Source organism: Ascaphus truei, chromosome 17 (genome assembly GCF_040206685.1).
Source record: "Ascaphus truei isolate aAscTru1 chromosome 17, aAscTru1.hap1, whole genome shotgun sequence".
In the NCBI taxonomy this organism is placed as follows: domain Eukaryota; kingdom Metazoa; phylum Chordata; class Amphibia; order Anura; family Ascaphidae; genus Ascaphus; species Ascaphus truei.
In genome coordinates, this window is record NC_134499.1 from 119,347 (window position 1) to 134,036 (window position 14,690).

The 14,690-nt window shown below is 48.5% G+C and overlaps 10 non-coding genes across 10 annotated transcripts; all 10 read left to right on the forward strand.

Annotated features, from left to right (window-relative positions):
- Positions 1–771: 771 nt before the first annotated feature.
- LOC142468550 (U1 spliceosomal RNA) lies at positions 772–939 on the forward strand. Its single transcript, XR_012788713.1, has one exon. It is a non-coding gene; the product is annotated as a U1 spliceosomal RNA (small nuclear RNA).
- Positions 940–2,221: 1,282 nt separating this feature from the next.
- On the forward strand, positions 2,222–2,389 carry LOC142468551 (U1 spliceosomal RNA). Its single transcript, XR_012788714.1, has one exon. It is a non-coding gene; the product is annotated as a U1 spliceosomal RNA (small nuclear RNA).
- A 1,267-nt stretch (positions 2,390–3,656) lies between these two features.
- On the forward strand, positions 3,657–3,824 carry LOC142468552 (U1 spliceosomal RNA). Its single transcript, XR_012788715.1, has one exon. It is a non-coding gene; the product is annotated as a U1 spliceosomal RNA (small nuclear RNA).
- A 1,313-nt stretch (positions 3,825–5,137) lies between these two features.
- Positions 5,138–5,305, forward strand: LOC142468553 (U1 spliceosomal RNA). The gene has a single exon (XR_012788716.1). It is a non-coding gene; the product is annotated as a U1 spliceosomal RNA (small nuclear RNA).
- Positions 5,306–6,587: 1,282 nt separating this feature from the next.
- LOC142468554 (U1 spliceosomal RNA) lies at positions 6,588–6,755 on the forward strand. The gene has a single exon (XR_012788717.1). It is a non-coding gene; the product is annotated as a U1 spliceosomal RNA (small nuclear RNA).
- Positions 6,756–8,037: 1,282 nt separating this feature from the next.
- On the forward strand, positions 8,038–8,205 carry LOC142468556 (U1 spliceosomal RNA). Its single transcript, XR_012788719.1, has one exon. It is a non-coding gene; the product is annotated as a U1 spliceosomal RNA (small nuclear RNA).
- Positions 8,206–9,466: 1,261 nt separating this feature from the next.
- On the forward strand, positions 9,467–9,634 carry LOC142468557 (U1 spliceosomal RNA). The gene has a single exon (XR_012788720.1). It is a non-coding gene; the product is annotated as a U1 spliceosomal RNA (small nuclear RNA).
- A 1,245-nt stretch (positions 9,635–10,879) lies between these two features.
- On the forward strand, positions 10,880–11,047 carry LOC142468558 (U1 spliceosomal RNA). Its single transcript, XR_012788721.1, has one exon. It is a non-coding gene; the product is annotated as a U1 spliceosomal RNA (small nuclear RNA).
- Positions 11,048–12,288: 1,241 nt separating this feature from the next.
- LOC142468559 (U1 spliceosomal RNA) lies at positions 12,289–12,456 on the forward strand. Its single transcript, XR_012788722.1, has one exon. It is a non-coding gene; the product is annotated as a U1 spliceosomal RNA (small nuclear RNA).
- Positions 12,457–13,716: 1,260 nt separating this feature from the next.
- On the forward strand, positions 13,717–13,884 carry LOC142468560 (U1 spliceosomal RNA). Its single transcript, XR_012788723.1, has one exon. It is a non-coding gene; the product is annotated as a U1 spliceosomal RNA (small nuclear RNA).
- Positions 13,885–14,690: the final 806 nt, after the last annotated feature.

Sequence of the window (14,690 nt, forward strand, 5' to 3'; positions counted from 1 at the left end):
CTATCTATCTATCTATCTATCTATCTATCTATCTATATATCTATCTCTATCCATGGAGCAGCAGACAGTGTTAGCTTGCTTCTATATTTATGCAAATGCCAGGTAAGCAGCCATGCTGGTAAGGGCCAAAGTGTCACGTTTGCCAGCAGGACAGGGCACCTCTCCCTTTTTATGCAGCAGCAGCAGCAGCAGCAGCAGGTGTCAGTGGAGGTCAGAAAAAGAGAGTGCCAGCAGGTAGGGGAGATGTAGAAAGCCACCCCAGAAATATGGTGTCCCCCTGTCTCTCCGGCAGCTGAAATGACAGAGCTGAGCGGTGTTCAAAGTGATTGCTTCTTTCTTTTAAAACCAAGAAGAAGTACCTTACGGCGAAGCTTGGCTGCTCTGGGTGCTTGTTGGATGGGGGGGAGGGTTTGGTTTGGCTTTGCTTTGCTTTGCTTTGCTTTGCTTTGCTTTGCTTTGCTTTGCTTTGCTTTGCTTTGCTTCGCTTCGCTTCTGGGGGGGGGAGGAGGACGGGGTGTCTTGGATCTATGTTGTTTGACAAATATTCATTGCTGCTGCTGCTGCTGCTGCTGCTGCTGCTGCTGCTGCAGCACAAATGTTTGCATGGAATGGCCTAGGCTGCTCCTTGCTGCAGGTGCTGGCTGCAGCGGCTCAGATACTAGGCCTCAGGTACTGTGTTGCTTGCTGCACCAATGACCAAGCTGCTCTCTCCACAAGGGTGACAGTTGTCCTGGGACAGGGCTAGTTGCCCCCAGCGCGCCATTGCAACTCATACTTACCTGGCAGGGGAGTTTTAAGCCATGCTCCAGCAGGTGGCTCTCCCAGGGCGAGGCTAGCTCATTGCACTTGGAGCTAGCTGACCTCTGCGATTTCCCCACATGCGGGAAACTCGACTGCACAATTTCTGGTAGTGGGGGACTGCGTGCGCGCTCTCCCCTGTTTTTGGATGGTTACAAAAAACAGAAACAGGTGTTTGTTCAGACAAGCTGCTGCTATTCCCACTGCTTGGGCTTTGGGCATGGTCAATAACTGCTGGCAAAAAGGAGCACCATGTACAATAAATAGCCAGCTAGCAACATCTCAAACAGGGACAAATGACAATGATGTACCTGCACAGACGTTTAGGAATAAGTTCACAGGTGGATTGGGAAATAGGGAAACAAATACTGTGTACTGTATATATATATTTATGAAAAAAACAGCACATTTACAATCAAATCTGGATTTGAAAAAATGGACGGTCCTTGCTTGCAGGATATGATATGGGGTTTTTATTTCACCCCCTCCCCACCCTAGTTCTACATGGTATGTCTGGGTCTCTGTAGCCAGACAACCCCCTGTGATGATATCACAAAGGGAGTGTACAGTACGTTCTAGAGTTTCTAGGCTCCAAAGTAACAAAGAGCAGCATTTAAAAGCAACAGATTGCAGACTATCTGCTGAGCTGTGTAAAAAACAATCTCTATCTATCTATCTATCTATCTATCTATCTATCTCTATCCATGGAGCAGCAGACAGTGTTAGCTTGCTTCTATATTTATGCAAATGCCAGGTAAGCAGCCATGCTGGTAAGGGCCAAAGTGTCACGTTTGCCAGCAGGACAGGGCACCTCTCCCTTTTTATGCAGCAGCAGCAGCAGCAGCAGCAGGTGTCAGTGGAGGTCAGAAAAAGAGAGTGCCAGCAGGTAGGGGAGATGTAGAAAGCCACCCCAGAAATATGGTGTCCCCCTGTCTCTCCGGCAGCTGAAATGACAGAGCTGAGCGGTGTTCAAAGTGATTGCTTCTTTCTTTTAAAACCAAGAAGAAGTACCTTACGGCGAAGCTTGGCTGCTCTGGGTGCTTGTTGGATGGGGGGGAGGGTTTGGTTTGGCTTTGCTTTGCTTTGCTTTGCTTTGCTTTGCTTTGCTTTGCTTTGCTTTGCTTTGCTTTGCTTTGCTTCGCTTCTGGGGGGGGGAGGAGGACGGGGTGTCTTGGATCTATGTTGTTTGACAAATATTCATTGCTGCTGCTGCTGCTGCTGCTGCTGCTGCTGCTGCTGCAGCACAAATGTTTGCATGGAATGGCCTAGGCTGCTCCTTGCTGCAGGTGCTGGCTGCAGCGGCTCAGATACTAGGCCTCAGGTACTGTGTTGCTTGCTGCACCAATGACCAAGCTGCTCTCTCCACAAGGGTGACAGTTGTCCTGGGACAGGGCTAGTTGCCCCCAGCGCGCCATTGCAACTCATACTTACCTGGCAGGGGAGTTTTAAGCCATGCTCCAGCAGGTGGCTCTCCCAGGGCGAGGCTAGCTCATTGCACTTGGAGCTAGCTGACCTCTGCGATTTCCCCACATGCGGGAAACTCGACTGCACAATTTCTGGTAGTGGGGGACTGCGTGCGCGCTCTCCCCTGTTTTTGGATGGTTACAAAAAACAGAAACAGGTGTTTGTTCAGACAAGCTGCTGCTATTCCCACTGCTTGGGCTTTGGGCATGGTCAATAACTGCTGGCAAAAAGGAGCACCATGTACAATAAATAGCCAGCTAGCAACATCTCAAACAGGGACAAATGACAATGATGTACCTGCACAGACGTTTAGGAATAAGTTCACAGGTGGATTGGGAAATAGGGAAACAAATACTGTGTACTGTATATATATATTTATGAAAAAAACAGCACATTTACAATCAAATCTGGATTTGAAAAAATGGACGGTCCTTGCTTGCAGGATATGATATGGGGTTTTTATTTCACCCCCTCCCCACCCTAGTTCTACATGGTATGTCTGGGTCTCTGTAGCCAGACAACCCCCTGTGATGATATCACAAAGGGAGTGTACAGTACGTTCTAGAGTTTCTAGGCTCCAAAGTAACAAAGAGCAGCATTTAAAAGCAACAGATTGCAGACTATCTGCTGAGCTGTGTAAAAAACAATCTCTATCTATCTATCTATCTATCTATCTATCTATCTCTATCCATGGAGCAGCAGACAGTGTTAGCTTGCTTCTATATTTATGCAAATGCCAGGTAAGCAGCCATGCTGGTAAGGGCCAAAGTGTCACGTTTGCCAGCAGGACAGGGCACCTCTCCCTTTTTATGCAGCAGCAGCAGCAGCAGCAGCAGGTGTCAGTGGAGGTCAGAAAAAGAGAGTGCCAGCAGGTAGGGGAGATGTAGAAAGCCACCCCAGAAATATGGTGTCCCCCTGTCTCTCCGGCAGCTGAAATGACAGAGCTGAGCGGTGTTCAAAGTGATTGCTTCTTTCTTTTAAAACCAAGAAGATGTACCTTACGGCGAAGCTTGGCTGCTCTGGGTGCTTGTTGGATGGGGGGGAGGGTTTGCTTTGGCTTTGCTTTGCTTTGCTTTGCTTTGCTTCGCTTCTGGGGGGGGGGGGGGGAGGAGGACGGAGGAGGACGGGGTGTCTTGGATCTATGTTGTTTGACAAATATTCATTGCTGCTGCTGCTGCTGCTGCTGCTGCTGCTGCTGCTGCTGCTGCTGCAGCACAAATGTTTGCATGGAATGGCCTAGGCTGCTCCTTGCTGCAGGTGCTGGCTGCAGCGGCTCAGATACTAGGCCTCAGGTACTGTGTTGCTTGCTGCACCAATGACCAAGCTGCTCTCTCCACAAGGGTGACAGTTGTCCTGGGACAGGGCTAGTTGCCCCCAGCGCGCCATTGCAACTCATACTTACCTGGCAGGGGAGTTTTAAGCCATGCTCCAGCAGGTGGCTCTCCCAGGGCGAGGCTAGCTCATTGCACTTGGAGCTAGCTGACCTCTGCGATTTCCCCACATGCGGGAAACTCGACTGCACAATTTCTGGTAGTGGGGGACTGCGTGCGCGCTCTCCCCTGTTTTTGGATGGTTACAAAAAACAGAAACAGGTGTTTGTTCAGACAAGCTGCTGCTATTCCCACTGCTTGGGCTTTGGGCATGGTCAATAACTGCTGGCAAAAAGGAGCACCATGTACAATAAATAGCCAGCTAGCAACATCTCAAACAGGGACAAATGACAATGATGTACCTGCACAGACGTTTAGGAATAAGTTCACAGGTGGATTGGGAAATAGGGAAACAAATACTGTGTACTGTATATATATATTTATGAAAAAAACAGCACATTTACAATCAAATCTGGATTTGAAAAAATGGACGGTCCTTGCTTGCAGGATATGATATGGGGTTTTTATTTCACCCCCTCCCCACCCTAGTTCTACATGGTATGTCTGGGTCTCTGTAGCCAGACAACCCCCTGTGATGATATCACAAAGGGAGTGTACAGTACGTTCTAGAGTTTCTAGGCTCCAAAGTAACAAAGAGCAGCATTTAAAAGCAACAGATTGCAGACTATCTGCTGAGCTGTGCAAAAAACAATCTCTATCTATCTATCTATCTATCTATCTATCTATCTATCTATCTATCTATCTATCTATCTATATATCTATCTCTATCCATGGAGCAGCAGACAGTGTTAGCTTGCTTCTATATTTATGCAAATGCCAGGTAAGCAGCCATGCTGGTAAGGGCCAAAGTGTCACGTTTGCCAGCAGGACAGGGCACCTCTCCCTTTTTATGCAGCAGCAGCAGCAGCAGCAGCAGGTGTCAGTGGAGGTCAGAAAAAGAGAGTGCCAGCAGGTAGGGGAGATGTAGAAAGCCACCCCAGAAATATGGTGTCCCCCTGTCTCTCCGGCAGCTGAAATGACAGAGCTGAGCGGTGTTCAAAGTGATTGCTTCTTTCTTTTAAAACCAAGAAGAAGTACCTTACGGCGAAGCTTGGCTGCTCTGGGTGCTTGTTGGATGGGGGGGAGGGTTTGGTTTGGCTTTGCTTTGCTTTGCTTTGCTTTGCTTTGCTTTGCTTTGCTTTGCTTTGCTTTGCTTCGCTTCGCTTCTGGGGGGGGGAGGAGGACGGGGTGTCTTGGATCTATGTTGTTTGACAAATATTCATTGCTGCTGCTGCTGCTGCTGCTGCTGCTGCTGCTGCTGCAGCACAAATGTTTGCATGGAATGGCCTAGGCTGCTCCTTGCTGCAGGTGCTGGCTGCAGCGGCTCAGATACTAGGCCTCAGGTACTGTGTTGCTTGCTGCACCAATGACCAAGCTGCTCTCTCCACAAGGGTGACAGTTGTCCTGGGACAGGGCTAGTTGCCCCCAGCGCGCCATTGCAACTCATACTTACCTGGCAGGGGAGTTTTAAGCCATGCTCCAGCAGGTGGCTCTCCCAGGGCGAGGCTAGCTCATTGCACTTGGAGCTAGCTGACCTCTGCGATTTCCCCACATGCGGGAAACTCGACTGCACAATTTCTGGTAGTGGGGGACTGCGTGCGCGCTCTCCCCTGTTTTTGGATGGTTACAAAAAACAGAAACAGGTGTTTGTTCAGACAAGCTGCTGCTATTCCCACTGCTTGGGCTTTGGGCATGGTCAATAACTGCTGGCAAAAAGGAGCACCATGTACAATAAATAGCCAGCTAGCAACATCTCAAACAGGGACAAATGACAATGATGTACCTGCACAGACGTTTAGGAATAAGTTCACAGGTGGATTGGGAAATAGGGAAACAAATACTGTGTACTGTATATATATATTTATGAAAAAAACAGCACATTTACAATCAAATCTGGATTTGAAAAAATGGACGGTCCTTGCTTGCAGGATATGATATGGGGTTTTTATTTCACCCCCTCCCCACCCTAGTTCTACATGGTATGTCTGGGTCTCTGTAGCCAGACAACCCCCTGTGATGATATCACAAAGGGAGTGTACAGTACGTTCTAGAGTTTCTAGGCTCCAAAGTAACAAAGAGCAGCATTTAAAAGCAACAGATTGCAGACTATCTGCTGAGCTGTGTAAAAAACAATCTCTATCTATCTATCTATCTATCTATCTATCTATCTCTATCCATGGAGCAGCAGACAGTGTTAGCTTGCTTCTATATTTATGCAAATGCCAGGTAAGCAGCCATGCTGGTAAGGGCCAAAGTGTCACGTTTGCCAGCAGGACAGGGCACCTCTCCCTTTTTATGCAGCAGCAGCAGCAGCAGCAGCAGGTGTCAGTGGAGGTCAGAAAAAGAGAGTGCCAGCAGGTAGGGGAGATGTAGAAAGCCACCCCAGAAATATGGTGTCCCCCTGTCTCTCCGGCAGCTGAAATGACAGAGCTGAGCGGTGTTCAAAGTGATTGCTTCTTTCTTTTAAAACCAAGAAGAAGTACCTTACGGCGAAGCTTGGCTGCTCTGGGTGCTTGTTGGATGGGGGGGAGGGTTTGGTTTGGCTTTGCTTTGCTTTGCTTTGCTTTGCTTTGCTTTGCTTTGCTTTGCTTTGCTTTGCTTTGCTTTGCTTCGCTTCTGGGGGGGGGAGGAGGACGGGGTGTCTTGGATCTATGTTGTTTGACAAATATTCATTGCTGCTGCTGCTGCTGCTGCTGCTGCTGCTGCTGCTGCAGCACAAATGTTTGCATGGAATGGCCTAGGCTGCTCCTTGCTGCAGGTGCTGGCTGCAGCGGCTCAGATACTAGGCCTCAGGTACTGTGTTGCTTGCTGCACCAATGACCAAGCTGCTCTCTCCACAAGGGTGACAGTTGTCCTGGGACAGGGCTAGTTGCCCCCAGCGCGCCATTGCAACTCATACTTACCTGGCAGGGGAGTTTTAAGCCATGCTCCAGCAGGTGGCTCTCCCAGGGCGAGGCTAGCTCATTGCACTTGGAGCTAGCTGACCTCTGCGATTTCCCCACATGCGGGAAACTCGACTGCACAATTTCTGGTAGTGGGGGACTGCGTGCGCGCTCTCCCCTGTTTTTGGATGGTTACAAAAAACAGAAACAGGTGTTTGTTCAGACAAGCTGCTGCTATTCCCACTGCTTGGGCTTTGGGCATGGTCAATAACTGCTGGCAAAAAGGAGCACCATGTACAATAAATAGCCAGCTAGCAACATCTCAAACAGGGACAAATGACAATGATGTACCTGCACAGACGTTTAGGAATAAGTTCACAGGTGGATTGGGAAATAGGGAAACAAATACTGTGTACTGTATATATATATTTATGAAAAAAACAGCACATTTACAATCAAATCTGGATTTGAAAAAATGGACGGTCCTTGCTTGCAGGATATGATATGGGGTTTTTATTTCACCCCCTCCCCACCCTAGTTCTACATGGTATGTCTGGGTCTCTGTAGCCAGACAACCCCCTGTGATGATATCACAAAGGGAGTGTACAGTACGTTCTAGAGTTTCTAGGCTCCAAAGTAACAAAGAGCAGCATTTAAAAGCAACAGATTGCAGACTATCTGCTGAGCTGTGTAAAAAACAATCTCTATCTATCTATCTATCTATCTATCTATCTATCTCTATCCATGGAGCAGCAGACAGTGTTAGCTTGCTTCTATATTTATGCAAATGCCAGGTAAGCAGCCATGCTGGTAAGGGCCAAAGTGTCACGTTTGCCAGCAGGACAGGGCACCTCTCCCTTTTTATGCAGCAGCAGCAGCAGCAGCAGCAGGTGTCAGTGGAGGTCAGAAAAAGAGAGTGCCAGCAGGTAGGGGAGATGTAGAAAGCCACCCCAGAAATATGGTGTCCCCCTGTCTCTCCGGCAGCTGAAATGACAGAGCTGAGCGGTGTTCAAAGTGATTGCTTCTTTCTTTTAAAACCAAGAAGAAGTACCTTACGGCGAAGCTTGGCTGCTCTGGGTGCTTGTTGGATGGGGGGGAGGGTTTGGTTTGGCTTTGCTTTGCTTTGCTTTGCTTTGCTTTGCTTTGCTTTGCTTTGCTTTGCTTTGCTTTGCTTTGCTTCGCTTCTGGGGGGGGGAGGAGGACGGGGTGTCTTGGATCTATGTTGTTTGACAAATATTCATTGCTGCTGCTGCTGCTGCTGCTGCTGCTGCTGCTGCTGCAGCACAAATGTTTGCATGGAATGGCCTAGGCTGCTCCTTGCTGCAGGTGCTGGCTGCAGCGGCTCAGATACTAGGCCTCAGGTACTGTGTTGCTTGCTGCACCAATGACCAAGCTGCTCTCTCCACAAGGGTGACAGTTGTCCTGGGACAGGGCTAGTTGCCCCCAGCGCGCCATTGCAACTCATACTTACCTGGCAGGGGAGTTTTAAGCCATGCTCCAGCAGGTGGCTCTCCCAGGGCGAGGCTAGCTCATTGCACTTGGAGCTAGCTGACCTCTGCGATTTCCCCACATGCGGGAAACTCGACTGCACAATTTCTGGTAGTGGGGGACTGCGTGCGCGCTCTCCCCTGTTTTTGGATGGTTACAAAAAACAGAAACAGGTGTTTGTTCAGACAAGCTGCTGCTATTCCCACTGCTTGGGCTTTGGGCATGGTCAATAACTGCTGGCAAAAAGGAGCACCATGTACAATAAATAGCCAGCTAGCAACATCTCAAACAGGGACAAATGACAATGATGTACCTGCACAGACGTTTAGGAATAAGTTCACAGGTGGATTGGGAAATAGGGAAACAAATACTGTGTACTGTATATATATATTTATGAAAAAAACAGCACATTTACAATCAAATCTGGATTTGAAAAAATGGACGGTCCTTGCTTGCAGGATATGATATGGGGTTTTTATTTCACCCCCTCCCCACCCTAGTTCTACATGGTATGTCTGGGTCTCTGTAGCCAGACAACCCCCTGTGATGATATCACAAAGGGAGTGTACAGTACGTTCTAGAGTTTCTAGGCTCCAAAGTAACAAAGAGCAGCATTTAAAAGCAACAGATTGCAGACTATCTGCTGAGCTGTGTAAAAAACAATCTCTATCTATCTATCTATCTATCTATCTATCTATCTCTATCCATGGAGCAGCAGACAGTGTTAGCTTGCTTCTATATTTATGCAAATGCCAGGTAAGCAGCCATGCTGGTAAGGGCCAAAGTGTCACGTTTGCCAGCAGGACAGGGCACCTCTCCCTTTTTATGCAGCAGCAGCAGCAGCAGCAGCAGGTGTCAGTGGAGGTCAGAAAAAGAGAGTGCCAGCAGGTAGGGGAGATGTAGAAAGCCACCCCAGAAATATGGTGTCCCCCTGTCTCTCCGGCAGCTGAAATGACAGAGCTGAGCGGTGTTCAAAGTGATTGCTTCTTTCTTTTAAAACCAAGAAGATGTACCTTACGGCGAAGCTTGGCTGCTCTGGGTGCTTGTTGGATGGGGGGGAGGGTTTGCTTTGGCTTTGCTTTGCTTTGCTTTGCTTTGCTTCGCTTCTGGGGGGGGGGGGGGGAGGAGGACGGAGGAGGACGGGGTGTCTTGGATCTATGTTGTTTGACAAATATTCATTGCTGCTGCTGCTGCTGCTGCTGCTGCTGCTGCTGCTGCTGCAGCACAAATGTTTGCATGGAATGGCCTAGGCTGCTCCTTGCTGCAGGTGCTGGCTGCAGCGGCTCAGATACTAGGCCTCAGGTACTGTGTTGCTTGCTGCACCAATGACCAAGCTGCTCTCTCCACAAGGGTGACAGTTGTCCTGGGACAGGGCTAGTTGCCCCCAGCGCGCCATTGCAACTCATACTTACCTGGCAGGGGAGTTTTAAGCCATGCTCCAGCAGGTGGCTCTCCCAGGGCGAGGCTAGCTCATTGCACTTGGAGCTAGCTGACCTCTGCGATTTCCCCACATGCGGGAAACTCGACTGCACAATTTCTGGTAGTGGGGGACTGCGTGCGCGCTCTCCCCTGTTTTTGGATGGTTACAAAAAACAGAAACAGGTGTTTGTTCAGACAAGCTGCTGCTATTCCCACTGCTTGGGCTTTGGGCATGGTCAATAACTGCTGGCAAAAAGGAGCACCATGTACAATAAATAGCCAGCTAGCAACATCTCAAACAGGGACAAATGACAATGATGTACCTGCACAGACGTTTAGGAATAAGTTCACAGGTGGATTGGGAAATAGGGAAACAAATACTGTGTACTGTATATATATATTTATGAAAAAAACAGCACATTTACAATCGAATCTGGATTTGAAAAAATGGACGGTCCTTGCTTGCAGGATATGATATGGGGTTTTTATTTCACCCCCTCCCCACCCTAGTTCTACATGGTATGTCTGGGTCTCTGTAGCCAGACAACCCCCTGTGATGATATCACAAAGGGAGTGTACAGTACGTTCTAGAGTTTCTAGGCTCCAAAGTAACAAAGAGCAGCATTTAAAAGCAACAGATTGCAGACTATCTGCTGAGCTGTGTAAAAAACAATCTCTATCTATCTATCTATCTATCTATCTATCTATCTATCTATCTATCTATCTATCTCTATCCATGGAGCAGCAGACAGTGTTAGCTTGCTTCTATATTTATGCAAATGCCAGGTAAGCAGCCATGCTGGTAAGGGCCAAAGTGTCACGTTTGCCAGCAGGACAGGGCACCTCTCCCTTTTTATGCAGCAGCAGCAGCAGCAGGTGTCAGTGGAGGTCAGAAAAAGAGAGTGCCAGCAGGTAGGGGAGATGTAGAAAGCCACCCCAGAAATATGGTGTCCCCCTGTCTCTCCGGCAGCTGAAATGACAGAGCTGAGCGGTGTTCAAAGTGATTGCTTCTTTCTTTTAAAACCAAGAAGATGTACCTTACGAAGATGTACCTTACGGCGAAGCTTGGCTGCTCTGGGTGCTTGTTGGATGGGGGGGAGGGTTTGGTTTGGTTTGGCTTTGCTTTGCTTCGCTTCTGGGGGGGGGGGGGGAGGACGGGGTGTCTTGGATCTATGTTGTTTGACAAATATTCATTGCTGCTGCTGCTGCTGCTGCAGCACAAATGTTTGCATGGAATGGCCTAGGCTGCTCCTTGCTGCAGGTGCTGGCTGCAGCGGCTCAGATACTAGGCCTCAGGTACTGTGTTGCTTGCTGCACCAATGACCAAGCTGCTCTCTCCACAAGGGTGACAGTTGTCCTGGGACAGGGCTAGTTGCCCCCAGCGCGCCATTGCAACTCATACTTACCTGGCAGGGGAGTTTTAAGCCATGCTCCAGCAGGTGGCTCTCCCAGGGCGAGGCTAGCTCATTGCACTTGGAGCTAGCTGACCTCTGCGATTTCCCCACATGCGGGAAACTCGACTGCACAATTTCTGGTAGTGGGGGACTGCGTGCGCGCTCTCCCCTGTTTTTGGATGGTTACAAAAAACAGAAACAGGTGTTTGTTCAGACAAGCTGCTGCTATTCCCACTGCTTGGGCTTTGGGCATGGTCAATAACTGCTGGCAAAAAGGAGCACCATGTACAATAAATAGCCAGCTAGCAACATCTCAAACAGGGACAAATGACAATGATGTACCTGCACAGACGTTTAGGAATAAGTTCACAGGTGGATTGGGAAATAGGGAAACAAATACTGTGTACTGTATATATATATTTATGAAAAAAACAGCACATTTACAATCGAATCTGGATTTGAAAAAATGGACGGTCCTTGCTTGCAGGATATGATATGGGGTTTTTATTTCACCCCCTCCCCACCCTAGTTCTACATGGTATGTCTGGGTCTCTGTAGCCAGACAACCCCCTGTGATGATATCACAAAGGGAGTGTACAGTACGTTCTAGAGTTTCTAGGCTCCAAAGTAACAAAGAGCAGCATTTAAAAGCAACAGATTGCAGACTATCTGCTGAGCTGTGTAAAAAACAATCTCTATCTATCTATCTATCTATCTATCTATCTATCTATCTATCTATCTATCTCTATCCATGGAGCAGCAGACAGTGTTAGCTTGCTTCTATATTTATGCAAATGCCAGGTAAGCAGCCATGCTGGTAAGGGCCAAAGTGTCACGTTTGCCAGCAGGACAGGGCACCTCTCCCTTTTTATGCAGCAGCAGCAGCAGCAGGTGTCAGTGGAGGTCAGAAAAAGAGAGTGCCAGCAGGTAGGGGAGATGTAGAAAGCCACCCCAGAAATATGGTGTCCCCCTGTCTCTCCGGCAGCTGAAATGACAGAGCTGAGCGGTGTTCAAAGTGATTGCTTCTTTCTTTTAAAACCAAGAAGATGTACCTTACGAAGATGTACCTTACGGCGAAGCTTGGCTGCTCTGGGTGCTTGTTGGATGGGGGGGAGGGTTTGGTTTGGTTTGGCTTTGCTTTGCTTCGCTTCTGGGGGGGGGGGGGGAGGACGGGGTGTCTTGGATCTATGTTGTTTGACAAATATTCATTGCTGCTGCTGCTGCTGCTGCAGCACAAATGTTTGCATGGAATGGCCTAGGCTGCTCCTTGCTGCAGGTGCTGGCTGCAGCGGCTCAGATACTAGGCCTCAGGTACTGTGTTGCTTGCTGCACCAATGACCAAGCTGCTCTCTCCACAAGGGTGACAGTTGTCCTGGGACAGGGCTAGTTGCCCCCAGCGCGCCATTGCAACTCATACTTACCTGGCAGGGGAGTTTTAAGCCATGCTCCAGCAGGTGGCTCTCCCAGGGCGAGGCTAGCTCATTGCACTTGGAGCTAGCTGACCTCTGCGATTTCCCCACATGCGGGAAACTCGACTGCACAATTTCTGGTAGTGGGGGACTGCGTGCGCGCTCTCCCCTGTTTTTGGATGGTTACAAAAAACAGAAACAGGTGTTTGTTCAGACAAGCTGCTGCTATTCCCACTGCTTGGGCTTTGGGCATGGTCAATAACTGCTGGCAAAAAGGAGCACCATGTACAATAAATAGCCAGCTAGCAACATCTCAAACAGGGACAAATGACAATGATGTACCTGCACAGACGTTTAGGAATAAGTTCACAGGTGGATTGGGAAATAGGGAAACAAATACTGTGTACTGTATATATATATTTATGAAAAAAACAGCACATTTACAATCAAATCTGGATTTGAAAAAATGGACGGTCCTTGCTTGCAGGATATGATATGGGGTTTTTATTTCACCCCCTCCCCACCCTAGTTCTACATGGTATGTCTGGGTCTCTGTAGCCAGACAACCCCCTGTGATGATATCACAAAGGGAGTGTACAGTACGTTCTAGAGTTTCTAGGCTCCAAAGTAACAAAGAGCAGCATTTAAAAGCAACAGATTGCAGACTATCTGCTGAGCTGTGTAAAAAACAATCTCTATCTATCTATCTATCTATCTATCTATCTATCTATCTATCTATCTCTATCCATGGAGCAGCAGACAGTGTTAGCTTGCTTCTATATTTATGCAAATGCCAGGTAAGCAGCCATGCTGGTAAGGGCCAAAGTGTCACGTTTGCCAGCAGGACAGGGCACCTCTCCCTTTTTATGCAGCAGCAGCAGCAGCAGCAGCAGGTGTCAGTGGAGGTCAGAAAAAGAGAGTGCCAGCAGGTAGGGGAGATGTAGAAAGCCACCCCAGAAATATGGTGTCCCCCTGTCTCTCCGGCAGCTGAAATGACAGAGCTGAGCGGTGTTCAAAGTGATTGCTTCTTTCTTTTAAAACCAAGAAGATGTACCTTACGGCGAAGCTTGGCTGCTCTGGGTGCTTGTTGGATGGGGGGGAGGGTTTGCTTTGGCTTTGCTTTGCTTTGCTTTGCTTTGCTTCGCTTCTGGGGGGGGGGGGGGGAGGAGGACGGGGTGTCTTGGATCTATGTTGTTTGACAAATATTCATTGCTGCTGCTGCTGCTGCTGCTGCTGCTGCTGCTGCTGCAGCACAAATGTTTGCATGGAATGGCCTAGGCTGCTCCTTGCTGCAGGTGCTGGCTGCAGCGGCTCAGATACTAGGCCTCAGGTACTGTGTTGCTTGCTGCACCAATGACCAAGCTGCTCTCTCCACAAGGGTGACAGTTGTCCTGGGACAGGGCTAGTTGCCCCCAGCGCGCCATTGCAACTCATACTTACCTGGCAGGGGAGTTTTAAGCCATGCTCCAGCAGGTGGCTCTCCCAGGGCGAGGCTAGCTCATTGCACTTGGAGCTAGCTGACCTCTGCGATTTCCCCACATGCGGGAAACTCGACTGCACAATTTCTGGTAGTGGGGGACTGCGTGCGCGCTCTCCCCTGTTTTTGGATGGTTACAAAAAACAGAAACAGGTGTTTGTTCAGACAAGCTGCTGCTATTCCCACTGCTTGGGCTTTGGGCATGGTCAATAACTGCTGGCAAAAAGGAGCACCATGTACAATAAATAGCCAGCTAGCAACATCTCAAACAGGGACAAATGACAATGATGTACCTGCACAGACGTTTAGGAATAAGTTCACAGGTGGATTGGGAAATAGGGAAACAAATACTGTGTACTGTATATATATATTTATGAAAAAAACAGCACATTTACAATCGAATCTGGATTTGAAAAAATGGACGGTCCTTGCTTGCAGGATATGATATGGGGTTTTTATTTCACCCCCTCCCCACCCTAGTTCTACATGGTATGTCTGGGTCTCTGTAGCCAGACAACCCCCTGTGATGATATCACAAAGGGAGTGTACAGTACGTTCTAGAGTTTCTAGGCTCCAAAGTAACAAAGAGCAGCATTTAAAAGCAACAGATTGCAGACTATCTGCTGAGCTGTGTAAAAAACAATCTCTATCTATCTATCTATCTATCTATCTATCTATCTATCTATCTATCTATCTCTATCCATGGAGCAGCAGACAGTGTTAGCTTGCTTCTATATTTATGCAAATGCCAGGTAAGCAGCCATGCTGGTAAGGGCCAAAGTGTCACGTTTGCCAGCAGGACAGGGCACCTCTCCCTTTTTATGCAGCAGCAGCAGCAGCAGGTGTCAGTGGAGGTCAGAAAAAGAGAGTGCCAGCAGGTAGGGGAGATGTAGAAAGCCACCCCAGAAATATGGTGTCCCCCTGTCTCT